We start from the raw sequence: 22,164 nt of genomic DNA, 5'->3' as shown, positions 1-22,164 counted from the left end.
AAATTCTTCATGTCTCCTCAAAATCCCTCAAAATTCCACAAAGATCCCACAAAATTCCCGAAACATCCCACAAAATTCCCAAAATCTTCTCAAAACCCTACCATATTAAATAAACATCCCACAAAATCTCAACAACTTTCCACACAATCTAGGAAAAATCTCACAAAATTCCTTATGTCTACTCCATATCCAAAAATATTCCACAAAATTCCCGAAGCATCCCACAAAATTCCCAAAATTTTCTCAAAACCCTTCGAAATTCCAGTAACATCCCGCAAAACCTTGACAACTTTCCACACAGTCTCGGAAAAATCAATCAAAATTCTTCATTTCTCATCATTATCCCTCAAAACTCCACAAAATTCCCACAAAATTCCCGAAACATCCCACAAAATTCCCAAAATCTTCTCAAAACCCTATCATATTCTAGAAACATCCCACAAAATCTTGCGAACTTTCCACATAATCTCGGAAAAATCCCTCAAAATTCTTCAGGTCGCCTCAAAATTCCTCAAAATTCCACAAAAATCCCTCAAAATTCCAGATACATCCCACAAAATCTTGACAACTTCCCCCACAAATTAGGAAAAATGCATCAAAATTCATCAAGTCATGTCAATATTTCACAAAATTCTACAGAAATCACACAGAATTCCAGAAACATCCCACAAAATCTCCACAAATTGACACAAAAAAAGAAAAATCCCTCAAAATTGTTCAAGTCTCCTCAGTATCCCAGAACATTGCAAAGAAATGCCACTAAATTCCAGGTAAATCTTGCAAAATAATTAAATTTTTTTCAAATACCCACGAAAATCCCACAAAATTTCTCAAACATCCCACAAATTGTGGTAAACCTTGTGAAAACGCAACAAAATTCCAGAAACATCCCACAAAATTCCCAAAATCTTCTCAAAACTCTTCGAAATTCCAGAAACATCCCACAAAATCTCAACAACTTTCCACACAATCTCGGAAAAATCCATCAAAATGCCTTAAAATCCCACAAAAATAACACAAAATTCCCGAAACATTCCACAAAATCTTGAAAACTTCCCACACAGTCTCGGAAAAATCCATCAAAATTCTTCATGTCTCCTCAAAATCCCTCAAAATTCCACAGAGTTCCCACAAAATTCCAGAAACATCCCACAAAATTCTATGAATCTTCTCAAAACCCTACCAAATTCTAGAAACATCCCACAAAATCTCGACAATTTTCCACACAATCTAGGAAAAATCTCACAAAATTCCTTATGTCTACTCCATATCCAAAAAAATTCCACAAAATTCCCGAAACATCCCACACAATTCACAAAATCCTCTCGAAACCCTATCAAACTCCAGAAACATTCCACAAAATCTCGACAACTTTCCACACAGTCTCGGAAAAATCCATCAAAATTCTTCATGTCTCCTCAATATCCCACAAAATTCCTAAAACATCTCCCTAAATTCTCAAAATCTTCTCAAAACCCTACCAAATTCGAGAAACATCCCACAAAATCTCAACAACTTTCCACACAATCTAGGGAAAATCCATCAAAATTCTTCATGTCTAGTCAATATCCTTCAAAATTTTAGAAAATTCCCAAAAAATTCCCAAAATCTTCTCAAAACCCTACCAGCTTCCAGAAACATCCCACAAAATCTTGACAACTTTCCACACAATCTTGTAAAAATCTATCAAAATTCTTCATGTCTCCACAATACCTAAAAAAATTCCAAAAACACCCCATAAAATCCCCGAAATCTTCTCAAAGCCCTACCAAATTCCAGAATCATCCCACAAAATTCCATAAATCTTCTCAAAACCCTACCAAATTTTAGAAACAACCCACAAAATTCTCTAAATCTTCTCAAAACTTTTCGAAATTCTCGTAATAGCCCACAAAATCTTGAGAACTTTCCACACAATCTAGGAAAAATCCATCAAAATTCTTCTTGTCTCCTCAAATACCGCCAAATTCCACAAAAATCACACAAAATTCCCAAAATCTTCTCAAAACCGTACCAAACTTCAGCAACATCCAACAAAATTCCAAAACTCTTCTCAAAACCCTTCGAAATTCTAGTAACATCCCAAAAAATCTCTATAACTGTCCTCACAATCTCGGAAAAATCCCTCAAAATTCTTCATGTTTCCTCAAAATCCCTCAAAATTCCACAAAGATCCCACAAAAATCCAGAAACATCCCACAAAATTCTATGCATCGTCTCAAAACCCTACCATATTAAATAAACCTCCCACAAAATCTTGACAACTTTCCACACAATCTAGGAAAAATCTCACAAAATTCCTTATGTCTACTCCATATCCAAAAAAATTCCACAAAATTCCCGAAACATCCCACAAAATTCCCAAAATTTTCTCAAAACCCTTCGAAATTCCAGTAACATCCCGCAAAACATTGACAACTTTCCACACAGTCTCGGAAAAATCCATCTAAATTCTTCATGTTTCCTCAAAATCCCTCAAAATTCCACAAAGATCCCACAAAAATCCAGAAACATCCCACAAAATTCTATGCATCGTCTCAAAACCCTACCATATTAAATAAACCTCCCACAAAATCTTGACAACTTTCCACACAATCTAGGAAAAATCTCACAAAATTCCTTATGTCTACTCCATATCCAAAAAAATTCCACAAAATTCCCGAAACATCCCACAAAATTCCCAAAATTTTCTCAAAACCCTTCGAAATTCCAGTAACATCCCGCAAAACATTGACAACTTTCCACACAGTCTCGGAAAACTCCATCTAAATTCTTCATGTCTCATCAAAATCCCTCAAAATTCCACAAAGATCCCACAAAATTCCAGAAACATCCCACAAAATTCTATGAATCGTCTCAAAACCCTACCGTATTAAATAAACATCCCACAAAATCTCGACAACTTTCCACACAGTCTCGGAAAAATCCATCAAAATTCTTCATGTCTCCTCAATATCCCACAAAATTCCTAAAACATCTCCCTAAATTCTCAAAATCTTCTCAAAACCCTACCAAATTCGAGAAACATCCCACAAAATCTCAACAACTTTCCACACAATCTAGGGAAAATCCATCAAAATTCTTCATGTCTAGTCAATATCCTTCAAAATTTTAGAAAATTCCCAAAAAATTCCCAAAATCTTCTCAAAACCCTACCAGCTTCCAGAAACATCCCACAAAATCTTGACAACTTTCCACACAATCTTGTAAAAATCTATCAAAATTCTTCATGTCTCCACAATACCTAAAAAAATTCCAAAAACACCCCATAAAATCCCCGAAATCTTCTCAAAGCCCTACCAAATTCCAGAATCATCCCACAAAATTCCATAAATCTTCTCAAAACCCTACCAAATTTTAGAAACAACCCACAAAATTCTCTAAATCTTCTCAAAACTTTTCGAAATTCTCGTAATAGCCCACAAAATCTTGAGAACTTTCCACACAGTCTAGGAAAAATCCATCAAAATTCTTCTTGTCTCCTCAAATACCGCCAAATTCCACAAAAATCACACAAAATTCCCAAAATCTTCTCAAAACCGTACCAAACTTCAGCAACATCCAACAAAATTCCAAAACTCTTCTCAAAACCCTTCGAAATTCTAGTAACATCCCAAAAAATCTCTATAACTGTCCTCACAATCTCGGAAAAATCCCTCAAAATTCTTCATGTTTCCTCAAAATCCCTCAAAATTCCACAAAGATCCCACAAAAATCCAGAAACATCCCACAAAATTCTATGCATCGTCTCAAAACCCTACCATATTAAATAAACCTCCCACAAAATCTTGACAACTTTCCACACAATCTAGGAAAAATCTCACAAAATTCCTTATGTCTACTCCATATCCAAAAAAATTCCACAAAATTCCCGAAACATCCCACAAAATTCCCAAAATTTTCTCAAAACCCTTCGAAATTCCAGTAACATCCCGCAAAACATTGACAACTTTCCACACAGTCTCGGAAAAATCCATCTAAATTCTTCATGTCTCATCAAAATCCCTCAAAATTCCACAAAGATCCCACAAAATTCCAGAAACATCCCACAAAATTCTATGAATCGTCTCAAAACCCTACCGTATTAAATAAACATCCCACAAAATCTCGACAACTTTCCACACAATCTAGGAAAAATCTCACAAAATTCCTTATGTCTACTCCATATCCAAAAAAATTACACAAAATTCCCGAAACATCCCACAAAATTCCCAAAATTTTCTCAAAACCCTTCGAGATTCCAGTAACATCCCGCAAAACCTTGACAACTTTCCACACAGTCTAGGAAAAATCAATCAAAATTTTTCATGTCTCATCATTATCCCTCAAAAGTCCACTAAATTCCCACAAAACTCCAGAAACATCCCACAAAATTCTATGAATCTTCTCAAAACCCTACCAAATTCTAGAAACATCCCACAAAATCTCAACAACTTTCCACACAATCTAGGAAAAATCTCACAAAATTCATTATGTCTACTCCATATCCAAAAAAATTCCACAAAATTCCCGAAACATCCCACACAATTCACAAAATCCTCTCGAAACCCTACCAAATTCGAGAAACATCCCACAAAATCTTGACAACTTTCCACAGAAACTAGGGAAAATCCATCAAAATTCTTCATGTCTAGTCAATATCCCCCAAAATTTTACAAAATTCCCAAAAAATTCCCAAAAAATTCCCTAAATCTTCTCAAAACCCTACCAGCTTCCAGAAACATCCCACAAAATCTTGACAACTTTCCACACAATCTAGGAAAAATCCATCAAGATGCCTTAAAATTCCAAAAAAGTCCCACAAAATTCCAGAAACATCGCACAAAATCTTGACAATTTTCGACACAGTCTAGGAAAAATCCATCAAAATTCTTCATATCTCCTAAAAATCAAAAAAAATTCCACAAAAAATTCCCACAAAATTCCAGAAACATCCCACAAAATCTTGAGATCTTTCCACATAATCTCTGAAAAATCCCTCAAAATTCTTCAGGTTGCCTCAAAATCCCTCAAAATTCCTCAAAATTACATGAAATTCCAGAAAGATCCCACAAAATTCTCGAAATTTTCTCAAAACGCTACCAAATTCAAGAAACATCCCACAAAATCTTGACAATTTTCCACACAATCTAGGAAAACGCCATCTAAATTCTTCATGTCTCCTCAAAATCCCTCAAAATTCCACAAAGATCCCACAAAATTCCAGAAACATCCCACAAAATTCCCAAAATCTTTTCAAAACCCTACCATATTAAATAAACATCCCACAAAATCTCGACAACTTTCCACACAATCTAGGAAAAATCTCACAAAATTCCTTATGTCTACTCCATATCCAAAAATATTCCACAAAATTCCCGAAGCATCCCACAAAATTCCCAAAATTTTCTCAAAACCCTTCGAAATTCCAGTAACATCCCGCAAAACCTTGACAACTTTCCACACAGTCTCGGAAAAATCAATCAAAATTCTTCATTTCTCATCATTATCCCTCAAAACTCCACAAAATTCCCACAAAATTCCCGAAACATCCCACAAAATTCCCAAAATCTTCTCAAAACCCTATCATATTCTAGAAACATCCCACAAAATCTTGCGAACTTTCCACATAATCTCGGAAAAATCCCTCAAAATTCTTCAGGTCGCCTCAAAATTCCTCAAAATTCCACAAAAATCCCTCAAAATTCCAGATACATCCCACAAAATCTTGACAACTTCCCCCACAAATTAGGAAAAATGCATCAAAATTCATCAAGTCATGTCAATATTTCACAAAATTCTACAGAAATCACACAGAATTCCAGAAACATCCCACAAAATCTCCACAAATTGACACAAAAAAAGAAAAATCCCTCAAAATTGTTCAAGTCTCCTCAGTATCCCAGAACATTGCAAAGAAATGCCACTAAATTCCAGGTAAATCTTGCAAAATAATTAAATTTTTTTCAAATACCCACGAAAATCCCACAAAATTTCTCAAACATCCCACAAATTGTGGTAAACCTTGTGAAAACGCAACAAAATTCCAGAAACATCCCACAAAATTCCCAAAATCTTCTCAAAACTCTTCGAAATTCCAGAAACATCCCACAAAATCTCAACAACTTTCCACACAATCTCGGAAAAATCCATCAAAATGCCTTAAAATCCCACAAAAATAACACAAAATTCCCGAAACATTCCACAAAATCTTGAAAACTTCCCACACAGTCTCGGAAAAATCCATCAAAATTCTTCATGTCTCCTCAAAATCCCTCAAAATTCCACAGAGTTCCCACAAAATTCCAGAAACATCCCACAAAATTCTATGAATCTTCTCAAAACCCTACCAAATTCTAGAAACATCCCACAAAATCTCGACAATTTTCCACACAATCTAGGAAAAATCTCACAAAATTCCTTATGTCTACTCCATATCCAAAAAAATTCCACAAAATTCCCGAAACATCCCACACAATTCACAAAATCCTCTCGAAACCCTATCAAACTCCAGAAACATTCCACAAAATCTCGACAACTTTCCACACAGTCTCGGAAAAATCCATCAAAATTCTTCATGTCTCCTCAATATCCCACAAAATTCCTAAAACATCTCCCTAAATTCTCAAAATCTTCTCAAAACCCTACCAAATTCGAGAAACATCCCACAAAATCTCAACAACTTTCCACACAATCTAGGGAAAATCCATCAAAATTCTTCATGTCTAGTCAATATCCTTCAAAATTTTAGAAAATTCCCAAAAAATTCCCAAAATCTTCTCAAAACCCTACCAGCTTCCAGAAACATCCCACAAAATCTTGACAACTTTCCACACAATCTTGTAAAAATCTATCAAAATTCTTCATGTCTCCACAATACCTAAAAAAATTCCAAAAACACCCCATAAAATCCCCGAAATCTTCTCAAAGCCCTACCAAATTCCAGAATCATCCCACAAAATTCCATAAATCTTCTCAAAACCCTACCAAATTTTAGAAACAACCCACAAAATTCTCTAAATCTTCTCAAAACTTTTCGAAATTCTCGTAATAGCCCACAAAATCTTGAGAACTTTCCACACAATCTAGGAAAAATCCATCAAAATTCTTCTTGTCTCCTCAAATACCGCCAAATTCCACAAAAATCACACAAAATTCCCAAAATCTTCTCAAAACCGTACCAAACTTCAGCAACATCCAACAAAATTCCAAAACTCTTCTCAAAACCCTTCGAAATTCTAGTAACATCCCAAAAAATCTCTATAACTGTCCTCACAATCTCGGAAAAATCCCTCAAAATTCTTCATGTTTCCTCAAAATCCCTCAAAATTCCACAAAGATCCCACAAAAATCCAGAAACATCCCACAAAATTCTATGCATCGTCTCAAAACCCTACCATATTAAATAAACCTCCCACAAAATCTTGACAACTTTCCACACAATCTAGGAAAAATCTCACAAAATTCCTTATGTCTACTCCATATCCAAAAAAATTCCACAAAATTCCCGAAACATCCCACAAAATTCCCAAAATTTTCTCAAAACCCTTCGAAATTCCAGTAACATCCCGCAAAACATTGACAACTTTCCACACAGTCTCGGAAAAATCCATCTAAATTCTTCATGTCTCATCAAAATCCCTCAAAATTCCACAAAGATCCCACAAAATTCCAGAAACATCCCACAAAATTCTATGAATCGTCTCAAAACCCTACCGTATTAAATAAACATCCCACAAAATCTCGACAACTTTCCACACAATCTAGGAAAAATCTCACAAAATTCCTTATGTCTACTCCATATCCAAAAAAATTACACAAAATTCCCGAAACATCCCACAAAATTCCCAAAATTTTCTCAAAACCCTTCGAGATTCCAGTAACATCCCGCAAAACCTTGACAACTTTCCACACAGTCTAGGAAAAATCAATCAAAATTTTTCATGTCTCATCATTATCCCTCAAAAGTCCACTAAATTCCCACAAAACTCCAGAAACATCCCACAAAATTCTATGAATCTTCTCAAAACCCTACCAAATTCTAGAAACATCCCACAAAATCTCAACAACTTTCCACACAATCTAGGAAAAATCTCACAAAATTCATTATGTCTACTCCATATCCAAAAAAATTCCACAAAATTCCCGAAACATCCCACACAATTCACAAAATCCTCTCGAAACCCTACCAAATTCGAGAAACATCCCACAAAATCTTGACAACTTTCCACAGAAACTAGGGAAAATCCATCAAAATTCTTCATGTCTAGTCAATATCCCCCAAAATTTTACAAAATTCCCAAAAAATTCCCAAAAAATTCCCTAAATCTTCTCAAAACCCTACCAGCTTCCAGAAACATCCCACAAAATCTTGACAACTTTCCACACAATCTTGTAAAAATCTATCAAAATTCTTCATGTCTCCACAATACCTAAAAAAATTCCAAAAACACCCCATAAAATCCCCGAAATCTTCTCAAAGCCCTACCAAATTCCAGAATCATCCCACAAAATTCCATAAATCTTCTCAAAACCCTACCAAATTTTAGAAACAACCCACAAAATTCTCTAAATCTTCTCAAAACTTTTCGAAATTCTCGTAATAGCCCACAAAATCTTGAGAACTTTCCACACAATCTAGGAAAAATCCATCAAAATTCTTCTTGTCTCCTCAAATACCGCCAAATTCCACAAAAATCACACAAAATTCCCAAAATCTTCTCAAAACCGTACCAAACTTCAGCAACATCCAACAAAATTCCAAAACTCTTCTCAAAACCCTTCGAAATTCTAGTAACATCCCAAAAAATCTCTATAACTGTCCTCACAATCTCGGAAAAATCCCTCAAAATTCTTCATGTTTCCTCAAAATCCCTCAAAATTCCACAAAGATCCCACAAAAATCCAGAAACATCCCACAAAATTCTATGCATCGTCTCAAAACCCTACCATATTAAATAAACCTCCCACAAAATCTTGACAACTTTCCACACAATCTAGGAAAAATCTCACAAAATTCCTTATGTCTACTCCATATCCAAAAAAATTCCACAAAATTCCCGAAACATCCCACAAAATTCCCAAAATTTTCTCAAAACCCTTCGAAATTCCAGTAACATCCCGCAAAACATTGACAACTTTCCACACAGTCTCGGAAAAATCCATCTAAATTCTTCATGTCTCATCAAAATCCCTCAAAATTCCACAAAGATCCCACAAAATTCCAGAAACATCCCACAAAATTCTATGAATCGTCTCAAAACCCTACCGTATTAAATAAACATCCCACAAAATCTCGACAACTTTCCACACAATCTAGGAAAAATCTCACAAAATTCCTTATGTCTACTCCATATCCAAAAAAATTACACAAAATTCCCGAAACATCCCACAAAATTCCCAAAATTTTCTCAAAACCCTTCGAGATTCCAGTAACATCCCGCAAAACCTTGACAACTTTCCACACAGTCTAGGAAAAATCAATCAAAATTTTTCATGTCTCATCATTATCCCTCAAAAGTCCACTAAATTCCCACAAAACTCCAGAAACATCCCACAAAATTCTATGAATCTTCTCAAAACCCTACCAAATTCTAGAAACATCCCACAAAATCTCAACAACTTTCCACACAATCTAGGAAAAATCTCACAAAATTCATTATGTCTACTCCATATCCAAAAAAATTCCACAAAATTCCCGAAACATCCCACACAATTCACAAAATCCTCTCGAAACCCTACCAAATTCGAGAAACATCCCACAAAATCTTGACAACTTTCCACAGAAACTAGGGAAAATCCATCAAAATTCTTCATGTCTAGTCAATATCCCCCAAAATTTTACAAAATTCCCAAAAAATTCCCAAAAAATTCCCTAAATCTTCTCAAAACCCTACCAGCTTCCAGAAACATCCCACAAAATCTTGACAACTTTCCACACAATCTAGGAAAAATCCATCAAGATGCCTTAAACTTGCAAAAAAGTCCCACAAAATTCCAGAAACATCGCACAAAATCTTGACAATTTTCGACACAGTCTAGGAAAAATCCATCAAAATTCTTCATATCTCCTAAAAATCAAAAAAAATTCCACAAAAAATTCCCACAAAATTCCAGAAACATCCCACAAAATCTTGAGATCTTTCCACATAATCTCTGAAAAATCCCTCAAAATTCTTCAGGTTGCCTCAAAATCCCTCAAAATTCCTCAAAATTACATGAAATTCCAGAAAGATCCCACAAAATTCTCGAAATTTTCTCAAAACGCTACCAAATTCAAGAAACATCCCACAAAATCTTGACAATTTTCCACACAATCTAGGAAAACGCCATCTAAATTCTTCATGTCTCCTCAAAATCCCTCAAAATTCCACAAAGATCCCACAAAATTCCAGAAACATCCCACAAAATTCCCAAAATCTTTTCAAAACCCTACCATATTAAATAAACATCCCACAAAATCTCGACAACTTTCCACACAATCTAGGAAAAATCTCACAAAATTCCTTATGTCTACTCCATATCCAAAAATATTCCACAAAATTCCCGAAGCATCCCACAAAATTCCCAAAATTTTCTCAAAACCCTTCGAAATTCCAGTAACATCCCGCAAAACCTTGACAACTTTCCACACAGTCTCGGAAAAATCAATCAAAATTCTTCATTTCTCATCATTATCCCTCAAAACTCCACAAAATTCCCACAAAATTCCCGAAACATCCCACAAAATTCCCAAAATCTTCTCAAAACCCTATCATATTCTAGAAACATCCCACAAAATCTTGCGAACTTTCCACATAATCTCGGAAAAATCCCTCAAAATTCTTCAGGTCGCCTCAAAATTCCTCAAAATTCCACAAAAATCCCTCAAAATTCCAGATACATCCCACAAAATCTTGACAACTTCCCCCACAAATTAGGAAAAATGCATCAAAATTCATCAAGTCATGTCAATATTTCACAAAATTCTACAGAAATCCCACAGAATTCCAGAAACATCCCACAAAATCTCCACAAATTGACACAAAAAAAGAAAAATCCCTCAAAATTGTTCAAGTCTCCTCAGTATCCCAGAACATTGCAAAGAAATGCCACTAAATTCCAGGTAAATCTTGCAAAATAATTAAATTTTTTTCAAATACCCACGAAAATCCCACAAAATTTCTCAAACATCCCACAAATTGTGGTAAACCTTGTGAAAACGCAACAAAATTCCAGAAACATCCCACAAAATTCCCAAAATCTTCTCAAAACTCTTCGAAATTCCAGAAACATCCCACAAAATCTCAACAACTTTCCACACAATCTCGGAAAAATCCATCAAAATGCCTTAAAATCCCACAAAAATAACACAAAATTCCCGAAACATTCCACAAAATCTTGAAAACTTCCCACACAGTCTCGGAAAAATCCATCAAAATTCTTCATGTCTCCTCAAAATCCCTCAAAATTCCACAGAGTTCCCACAAAATTCCAGAAACATCCCACAAAATTCTATGAATCTTCTCAAAACCCTACCAAATTCTAGAAACATCCCACAAAATCTCGACAATTTTCCACACAATCTAGGAAAAATCTCACAAAATTCCTTATGTCTACTCCATATCCAAAAAAATTCCACAAAATTCCCGAAACATCCCACACAATTCACAAAATCCTCTCGAAACCCTATCAAACTCCAGAAACATTCCACAAAATCTCGACAACTTTCCACACAGTCTCGGAAAAATCCATCAAAATTCTTCATGTCTCCTCAATATCCCACAAAATTCCTAAAACATCTCCCTAAATTCTCAATATCTTCTCAAAACCCTACCAAATTCGAGAAACATCCCACAAAATCTCAACAACTTTCCACACAATCTAGGGAAAATCCATCAAAATTCTTCATGTCTAGTCAATATCCTTCAAAATTTTAGAAAATTCCCAAAAAATTCCCAAAATCTTCTCAAAACCCTACCAGCTTCCAGAAACATCCCACAAAATCTTGACAACTTTCCACACAATCTTGTAAAAATCTATCAAAATTCTTCATGTCTCCACAATACCTAAAAAAATTCCAAAAACACCCCATAAAATCCCCGAAATCTTCTCAAAGCCCTACCAAATTCCAGAATCATCCCACAAAATTCCATAAATCTTCTCAAAACCCTACCAAATTTTAGAAACAACCCACAAAATTCTCTAAATCTTCTCAAAACTTTTCGAAATTCTCGTAATAGCCCACAAAATCTTGAGAACTTTCCACACAATCTAGGAAAAATCCATCAAAATTCTTCTTGTCTCCTCAAATACCGCCAAATTCCACAAAAATCACACAAAATTCCCAAAATCTTCTCAAAACCGTACCAAACTTCAGCAACATCCAACAAAATTCCAAAACTCTTCTCAAAACCCTTCGAAATTCTAGTAACATCCCAAAAAATCTCTATAACTGTCCTCACAATCTCGGAAAAATCCCTCAAAATTCTTCATGTTTCCTCAAAATCCCTCAAAATTCCACAAAGATCCCACAAAAATCCAGAAACATCCCACAAAATTCTATGCATCGTCTCAAAACCCTACCATATTAAATAAACCTCCCACAAAATCTTGACAACTTTCCACACAATCTAGGAAAAATCTCACAAAATTCCTTATGTCTACTCCATATCCAAAAAAATTCCACAAAATTCCCGAAACATCCCACAAAATTCCCAAAATTTTCTCAAAACCCTTCGAAATTCCAGTAACATCCCGCAAAACATTGACAACTTTCCACACAGTCTCGGAAAAATCCATCTAAATTCTTCATGTTTCCTCAAAATCCCTCAAAATTCCACAAAGATCCCACAAAAATCCAGAAACATCCCACAAAATTCTATGCATCGTCTCAAAACCCTACCATATTAAATAAACCTCCCACAAAATCTTGACAACTTTCCACACAATCTAGGAAAAATCTCACAAAATTCCTTATGTCTACTCCATATCCAAAAAAATTCCACAAAATTCCCGAAACATCCCACAAAATTCCCAAAATTTTCTCAAAACCCTTCGAAATTCCAGTAACATCCCGCAAAACATTGACAACTTTCCACACAGTCTCGGAAAAATCCATCTAAATTCTTCATGTCTCATCAAAATCCCTCAAAATTCCACAAAGATCCCACAAAATTCCAGAAACATCCCACAAAATTCTATGAATCGTCTCAAAACCCTACCGTATTAAATAAACATCCCACAAAATCTCGACAACTTTCCACACAATCTAGGAAAAATCTCACAAAATTCCTTATGTCTACTCCATATCCAAAAAAATTACACAAAATTCCCGAAACATCCCACAAAATTCCCAAAATTTTCTCAAAACCCTTCGAGATTCCAGTAACATCCCGCAAAACCTTGACAACTTTCCACACAGTCTAGGAAAAATCAATCAAAATTTTTCATGTCTCATCATTATCCCTCAAAAGTCCACTAAATTCCCACAAAACTCCAGAAACATCCCACAAAATTCTATGAATCTTCTCAAAACCCTACCAAATTCTAGAAACATCCCACAAAATCTCAACAACTTTCCACACAATCTAGGAAAAATCTCACAAAATTCATTATGTCTACTCCATATCCAAAAAAATTCCACAAAATTCCCGAAACATCCCACACAATTCACAAAATCCTCTCGAAACCCTACCAAATTCGAGAAACATCCCACAAAATCTTGACAACTTTCCACAGAAACTAGGGAAAATCCATCAAAATTCTTCATGTCTAGTCAATATCCCCCAAAATTTTACAAAATTCCCAAAAAATTCCCAAAAAATTCCCTAAATCTTCTCAAAACCCTACCAGCTTCCAGAAACATCCCACAAAATCTTGACAACTTTCCACACAATCTAGGAAAAATCCATCAAGATGCCTTAAACTTGCAAAAAAGTCCCACAAAATTCCAGAAACATCGCACAAAATCTTGACAATTTTCGACACAGTCTAGGAAAAATCCATCAAAATTCTTCATATCTCCTAAAAATCAAAAAAAATTCCACAAAAAATTCCCACAAAATTCCAGAAACATCCCACAAAATCTTGAGATCTTTCCACATAATCTCTGAAAAATCCCTCAAAATTCTTCAGGTTGCCTCAAAATCCCTCAAAATTCCTCAAAATTACATGAAATTCCAGAAAGATCCCACAAAATTCTCGAAATTTTCTCAAAACGCTACCAAATTCAAGAAACATCCCACAAAATCTTGACAATTTTCCACACAATCTAGGAAAACGCCATCTAAATTCTTCATGTCTCCTCAAAATCCCTCAAAATTCCACAAAGATCCCACAAAATTCCAGAAACATCCCACAAAATTCTATGAATCGTCTCAAAACCCTACCGTATTAAATAAACATCCCACAAAATCTCGACAACTTTCCACACAATCTAGGAAAAATCTCACAAAATTCCTTATGTCTACTCCATATCCAAAAATATTCCACAAAATTCCCGAAGCATCCCACAAAATTCCCAAAATTTTCTCAAAACCCTTCGAAATTCCAGTAACATCCCGCAAAACCTTGACAACTTTCCACACAGTCTCGGAAAAATCAATCAAAATTCTTCATTTCTCATCATTATCCCTCAAAACTCCACAAAATTCCCACAAAATTCCCGAAACATCCCACAAAATTCCCAAAATCTTCTCAAAACCCTATCATATTCTAGAAACATCCCACAAAATCTTGCGAACTTTCCACATAATCTCGGAAAAATCCCTCAAAATTCTTCAGGTCGCCTCAAAATTCCTCAAAATTCCACAAAAATCCCTCAAAATTCCAGATACATCCCACAAAATCTTGACAACTTCCCCCACAAATTAGGAAAAATGCATCAAAATTCATCAAGTCATGTCAATATTTCACAAAATTCTACAGAAATCACACAGAATTCCAGAAACATCCCACAAAATCTCCACAAATTGACACAAAAAAAGAAAAATCCCTCAAAATTGTTCAAGTCTCCTCAGTATCCCAGAACATTGCAAAGAAATGCCACTAAATTCCAGGTAAATCTTGCAAAATAATTAAATTTTTTTCAAATACCCACGAAAATCCCACAAAATTTCTCAAACATCCCACAAATTGTGGTAAACCTTGTGAAAACGCAACAAAATTCCAGAAACATCCCACAAAATTCCCAAAATCTTCTCAAAACTCTTCGAAATTCCAGAAACATCCCACAAAATCTCAACAACTTTCCACACAATCTCGGAAAAATCCATCAAAATGCCTTAAAATCCCACAAAAATAACACAAAATTCCCGAAACATTCCACAAAATCTTGAAAACTTCCCACACAGTCTCGGAAAAATCCATCAAAATTCTTCATGTCTCCTCAAAATCCCTCAAAATTCCACAGAGTTCCCACAAAATTCCAGAAACATCCCACAAAATTCTATGAATCTTCTCAAAACCCTACCAAATTCTAGAAACATCCCACAAAATCTCGACAATTTTCCACACAATCTAGGAAAAATCTCACAAAATTCCTTATGTCTACTCCATATCCAAAAAAATTCCACAAAATTCCCGAAACATCCCACACAATTCACAAAATCCTCTCGAAACCCTATCAAACTCCAGAAACATTCCACAAAATCTCGACAACTTTCCACACAGTCTCGGAAAAATCCATCAAAATTCTTCATGTCTCCTCAATATCCCACAAAATTCCTAAAACATCTCCCTAAATTCTCAAAATCTTCTCAAAACCCTACCAAATTCGAGAAACATCCCACAAAATCTCAACAACTTTCCACACAATCTAGGGAAAATCCATCAAAATTCTTCATGTCTAGTCAATATCCTTCAAAATTTTAGAAAATTCCCAAAAAATTCCCAAAATCTTCTCAAAACCCTACCAGCTTCCAGAAACATCCCACAAAATCTTGACAACTTTCCACACAATCTTGTAAAAATCTATCAAAATTCTTCATGTCTCCACAATACCTAAAAAAATTCCAAAAACACCCCATAAAATCCCCGAAATCTTCTCAAAGCCCTACCAAATTCCAGAATCATCCCACAAAATTCCATAAATCTTCTCAAAACCCTACCAAATTTTAGAAACAACCCACAAAATTCTCTAAATCTTCTCAAAACTTTTCGAAATTCTCGTAATAGCCCACAAAATCTTGAGAACTTTCCACACAATCTAGGAAAAATCCATCAAAATTCTTCTTGTCTCCTCAAATACCGCCAAATTCCACAAAAATCACACAAAATTCCCAAAATCTTCTCAAAACCGTACCAAACTTCAGCAACATCCAACAAAATTCCAAAACTCTTCTCAAAACCCTTCGAAATTCTAGTAACATCCCAAAAAATCTCTATAACTGTCCTCACAATCTCGGAAAAATCCCTCAAAATTCTTCATGTTTCCTCAAAATCCCTCAAAATTCCACAAAGATCCCACAAAAATCCAGAAACATCCCACAAAATTCTATGCATCGTCTCAAAACCCTACCATATTAAATAAACCTCCCACAAAATCTTGACAACTTTCCACACAATCTAGGAAAAATCTCACAAAATTCCTTATGTCTACTCCATATCCAAAAAAATTCCACAAAATTCCCGAAACATCCCACAAAATTCCCAAAATTTTCTCAAAACCCTTCGAAATTCCAGTAACATCCCGCAAAACCTTGACAACTTTCCACACAGTCTAGGAAAAATCCATCAAAATTCTTCATGTCTCCTCAAAATCCCTCAAAATTCCACAAAGATCCCACAAAATTCCAGAAACATCCCACAAAATTCCCAAAATCTTCTCAAAACCCTACCATATTCTAGAAACATCCCACAAAATCTTGCGAACTTTCCACACAATCTAGGAAAAATCTCACAAAATTCCTTATGTCTACTCCATATCCAAAAAAATTCCACAAAATTCCCGAAGCATCCCACAAAATTCCCAAAATTTTCTCAAAACCCTTCGAAATTCCAGTAACATCCTGCTAAACCTTGAAAACTTTCCACACAGTCTCGGAAAAATCAATCAAAATTCTTCATGTCTCATCATTATCCCTCAAAACTCCACAAAATTCCCACAAAATTCCAGAAACATCCCACAAAATTCCCAAAATCTTCTCAAAACCCTACCATATTCTAGAAACATCCCACAAAATCTTGCGAACTTTCCACACAATCTAGGAAATATCTCACAAAATTCATTATGTCTACTCCATATCCAAAAAAATTCCACAAAATTCCCGAAACATCCCACACAATTCACAAAATCCTCTCGAAACCCTAACAAATTCCAGAAACATCCCACAAAAATCTCGACAACTTTCCACACAATCTAGTAAAAATCCGTCAAAATTCTTCATGTCTCCTCAATATCCCACAAAATTCCTAAAACATCCCCCTAAATTCTCAAAATCTTCTCAAAACCCTACCAAATTCGAGAGACATCCCACAAAATCTTGACAACTTTCCACACAAACTAGGGAAAATCCATCAAAATTCTTCATGTCTAGTCAATATCCCCCAAAATTTTACAAAATTCCCAAAAAATTCCCAAAAAATTCCCAAAATCTTCTCAAAACCCTACCAGCTTCCAGAAACATCCCACAAAATCTTGACAACTTTCCACACAATCTTGTAAAAATCTATCAAAATTCTTCATGTCTCCACAATACCTAAAAAAATTCCAAAAACACCCCATAAAATCCCCGAAATCTTCTCAAAGCCCTACCAAATTCCAGACTCATCCCACAAAATTCCATAAATCTTCTCAAAACCCTACCAAATTTTAGAAACAACCCACAAAATTCTCTAAATCTTCTCAAAACTTTTCGAAATTCTCGTAATAGCCCACAAAATCTTGAGAACTTTCCACACAATCTAGGAAAAATCCATCAAAATTCTTCTTGTCTCCTCAAATACCGCCAAATTCCACAAAAATCACACAAAATTCCCAAAATCTTCTCAAAACCGTACCAAACTTCAGCAACATCCAACAAAATTCCAAAACTCTTCTCAAAACCCTTCGAAATTCTAGTAACATCCCAAAAAATCTCTATAACTGTCCTCACAATCTCGGAAAAATCCCTCAAAATTCTTCATGTTTCCTCAAAATCCCTCAAAATTCCACAAAGATCCCACAAAAATCCAGAAACATCCCACAAAATTCTATGCATCGTCTCAAAACCCTACCATATTAAATAAACCTCCCACAAAATCTTGACAACTTTCCACACAATCTAGGAAAAATCTCACAAAATTCCTTATGTCTACTCCATATCCAAAAAAATTCCACAAAATTCCCGAAACATCCCACAAAATTCCCAAAATTTTCTCAAAACCCTTCGAAATTCCAGTAACATCCCGCAAAACCTTGACAACTTTCCACACAGTCTAGGAAAAATCCATCAAAATTCTTCATGTCTCCTCAAAATCCCTCAAAATTCCACAAAGATCCCACAAAATTCCAGAAACATCCCACAAAATTCCCAAAATCTTCTCAAAACCCTACCATATTCTAGAAACATCCCACAAAATCTTGCGAACTTTCCACACAATCTAGGAAAAATCTCACAAAATTCCTTATGTCTACTCCATATCCAAAAAAATTCCACAAAATTCCCGAAGCATCCCACAAAATTCCCAAAATTTTCTCAAAACCCTTCGAAATTCCAGTAACATCCTGCTAAACCTTGAAAACTTTCCACACAGTCTCGGAAAAATCAATCAAAATTCTTCATGTCTCATCATTATCCCTCAAAACTCCACAAAATTCCCACAAAATTCCAGAAACATCCCACAAAATTCCCAAAATCTTCTCAAAACCCTACCATATTCTAGAAACATCCCACAAAATCTTGCGAACTTTCCACACAATCTAGGAAATATCTCACAAAATTCATTATGTCTACTCCATATCCAAAAAAATTCCACAAAATTCCCGAAACATCCCACACAATTCACAAAATCCTCTCGAAACCCTAACAAATTCCAGAAACATCCCACAAAAATCTCGACAACTTTCCACACAATCTAGTAAAAATCCGTCAAAATTCTTCATGTCTCCTCAATATCCCACAAAATTCCTAAAACATCCCCCTAAATTCTCAAAATCTTCTCAAAACCCTACCAAATTCGAGAGACATCCCACAAAATCTTGACAACTTTCCACACAAACTAGGGAAAATCCATCAAAATTCTTCATGTCTAGTCAATATCCCCCAAAATTTTACAAAATTCCCAAAAAATTCCCAAAAAATTCCCAAAATCTTCTCAAAACCCTACCAGCTTCCAGAAACATCCCACAAAATCTTGACAACTTTCCACACAATCTAGGAAAAATCCATCAAGATGCCTTAAAATTCCAAAAAAGTCCCACAAAATTCCAGAAACATCGCACAAAATCTTGACAATTTTCGACACAGTCTAGGAAAAATCCATCAAAATTCTTCATATCTCCTAAAAATCCAAAAAAATTCCACAAAAAATTCCCACAAAATTCCAGAAACATCCCACAAAATCTTCTCAAAACCCTACCAGCTTCCAGAAACATCCCACAAAATCTTGAGAACTTTCCACATAATCTCTGAAAAATCCCTCAAAATTCTTCAGGTTGCCTCAAAATCCCTCAAAATTCCACAAAATTACATGAAATTCGAGAAAGATTACACAAAATTATCGAAATTTTCTCAAAACGATACCAAATTCAAGAAACATCCCACAAAATCTTGACAATTTTCCAAACAGTCTAGGAAAAATCCATCAAAATTCTTCATGTCTCCTCAAAATCCCTCAAAATTCCACAAAGATCCCACAAAATTCCCAAAACATCCCACAAAATTCCCAAAATTTTCTCAAAACCCTTCGAAATTCCAGTAACATCCCGCAAAACCTTGACAACTTTCCACACAGTCTAGGAAAAATCCATCTAAATTCTTCATGTCTAGTCAATATCCTTCAAAATTTTAGAAAATTCCCAAAAAATTCCCAAAATCTTCTCAAAACCCTACCAGCTTCCAGAAACATCCCACAAAATCTTGACAACTTTCCACACAATCTTGTAAAAATCTATCAAAATTCTTCATGTCTCCACAATACCTAAAAAAATTCCAAAAACACCCCATAAAATCCTCGAAATCTTCTCAAACCCCTACCAAATTCCAGAATCATCCCACAAAATTCCATAAATCTTCTCAAAACCCTACCAAATTTTAGAAACAACCCACAAAATTCTCTAAATCTTCTCAAAACTCTTCGAAATTCTCGTAATAGCCCACAAAATCTTGAGAACTTTCCACACAATCTAGGAAAAATCCATCAAAATTCTTCTTGTCTCCTCAAATACCGCCAAATTCCACAAAAATCACACAAAATTCCCAAAATCTTCTCAAAACCGTACCAAACTTCAGCAACATCCAACAAAATTCCAAAACTCTTCTCAAAACCCTTCGAAATTCTAGTAACATCCCACAAAATCTTAACAACTGTCCACACAATCTCGGAAAAATCCCTCAAAATTCTTCATGTCTCCTCAATATCTCAAAAAATTCCAGAAACATCCCACAAAATCCCTGAAATCTTCTGAAAACCCTGCCAAATTACAGAAACATCCCTCAAAATTCCCAAAATCTTCTCTAAACCCTACCAAATTCCAGAAACATCCCACAAAATCTTCAGAACTTTTCACACTCTCTTGGAAATATCCCTCAAAATTCTTCACGTGTCCTCAATATCCCTCAAAATTCCCAAAAATTCCCACAAAACTCTTGAAACGTCCCACAAAATTCCTAAAATCTTCTCAGAACCCTACCAAATTCCAAAAACATTCCACAAAATTTGGACACCTTTCCACACAATTTAGGAAAAATCCCTCAAAATTCTTCATATCTCTTCAATATCCCCAAAAAATATTCCACAAAATTCCCGCAAAATTCCTGAAACATCCCACAAAATTAGCGAAATCTTCTCAAAACTCTTCGAAATTTCAGTAACATCACACAAAATCTTGACAAAGTTCCACACAATCTACGAAAAATCCGTCAAAACTCTTCATGTGTCCTCAAAAATCCCTCAAAATTCTAAAAAAACCCAAAGGAATTCTGGAAAAATCCCTCAAAAATTCCCAAAATCTTCTCAAAACCCTACCAAATTGTAGAAATATCCCACAAAATCTTGAAAACTTTCCACACAATCTCAGAAAAATCCATCAAAATTCTTCAGGTCTCCTCAAAATTCCCAAATAATTCCAGAAACATCCCACAAAATCCCCGAAATCTTCTCAAAACCCTACCAAATTCCAGAAGCTTCCTACAGAAACGAGAAAACTTTTCAACACAATCTAGGAAAAATCACTCAAAATTCTTCATGTCTCTTCAAAATTAAACAAAAATTCCACAAAATTGCAGAAAAATCCGACAAAATTCCTGAAATCTTCTCAAAACCCTACCAAATTCCAGGAATATGCAACAAAATTGTGTCAAGTTTACCCACAATCTCGGAAAAATCCATCAAAATTCTTCAAGTAAATTCAATATCCCACAAAAATCCAGAAACCTCAAAGAAAATTCTTGGAATCTTCTCAAAACCCTACCAAATTCCAGAAACATCCCACAAAATCTTGACAACTTTCCACACAATATCGGAAAAATCCATCAAAATTCTTCAAGTCCCCTCAATATCCCACAAAATTCTAGAAAATCACACAAAATTCCAGAAACGTCCCACAAAATTACAGAAATCTTCTCCAAACCCTACCAAATTCCAGAAACATCCCACAAAATCTTGACAACTTTCCACACAATCTCAGAAAAATCCATCAAAACTCCAATTTCACAGGCCTATTTAACATTTTATCCATCAAAATCAGTCCTTTGCTTTGTATTTTGGAAACTTGTTCATCTTGGGGAATTTGTCATCTCCTCAGGGCATTGAAGGTCAATCAAATGCTGCAGGTTTCATTCTTTCTTTAATATGGTCTGTGTGCTGGGGTTTGACTCTTAAGCAGAGCTCATTTTTTATTTTGTAGCCTAGCAGTTCTACTGTGGGGCTCTGGGCAGGTCAATTCACTTGAGAATGATGGGTAAATCAGCTCCTGGGAAGATGTGCACTGCCTGGCCCCGATGCTTCAGCATGCTTGAGGTCAGCTTGGCTGTCTCCGACTGTCTAATAATAATGCAGAATAAT

Source organism: Cyanistes caeruleus, unplaced genomic scaffold, assembly GCF_971803275.1.
Source record: "Cyanistes caeruleus unplaced genomic scaffold, bCyaCae1.hap1.1 HAP1_SCAFFOLD_191, whole genome shotgun sequence".
Lineage (NCBI taxonomy): Eukaryota > Metazoa > Chordata > Aves > Passeriformes > Paridae > Cyanistes > Cyanistes caeruleus.
This window is presented reverse-complemented; position numbering follows the sequence as displayed.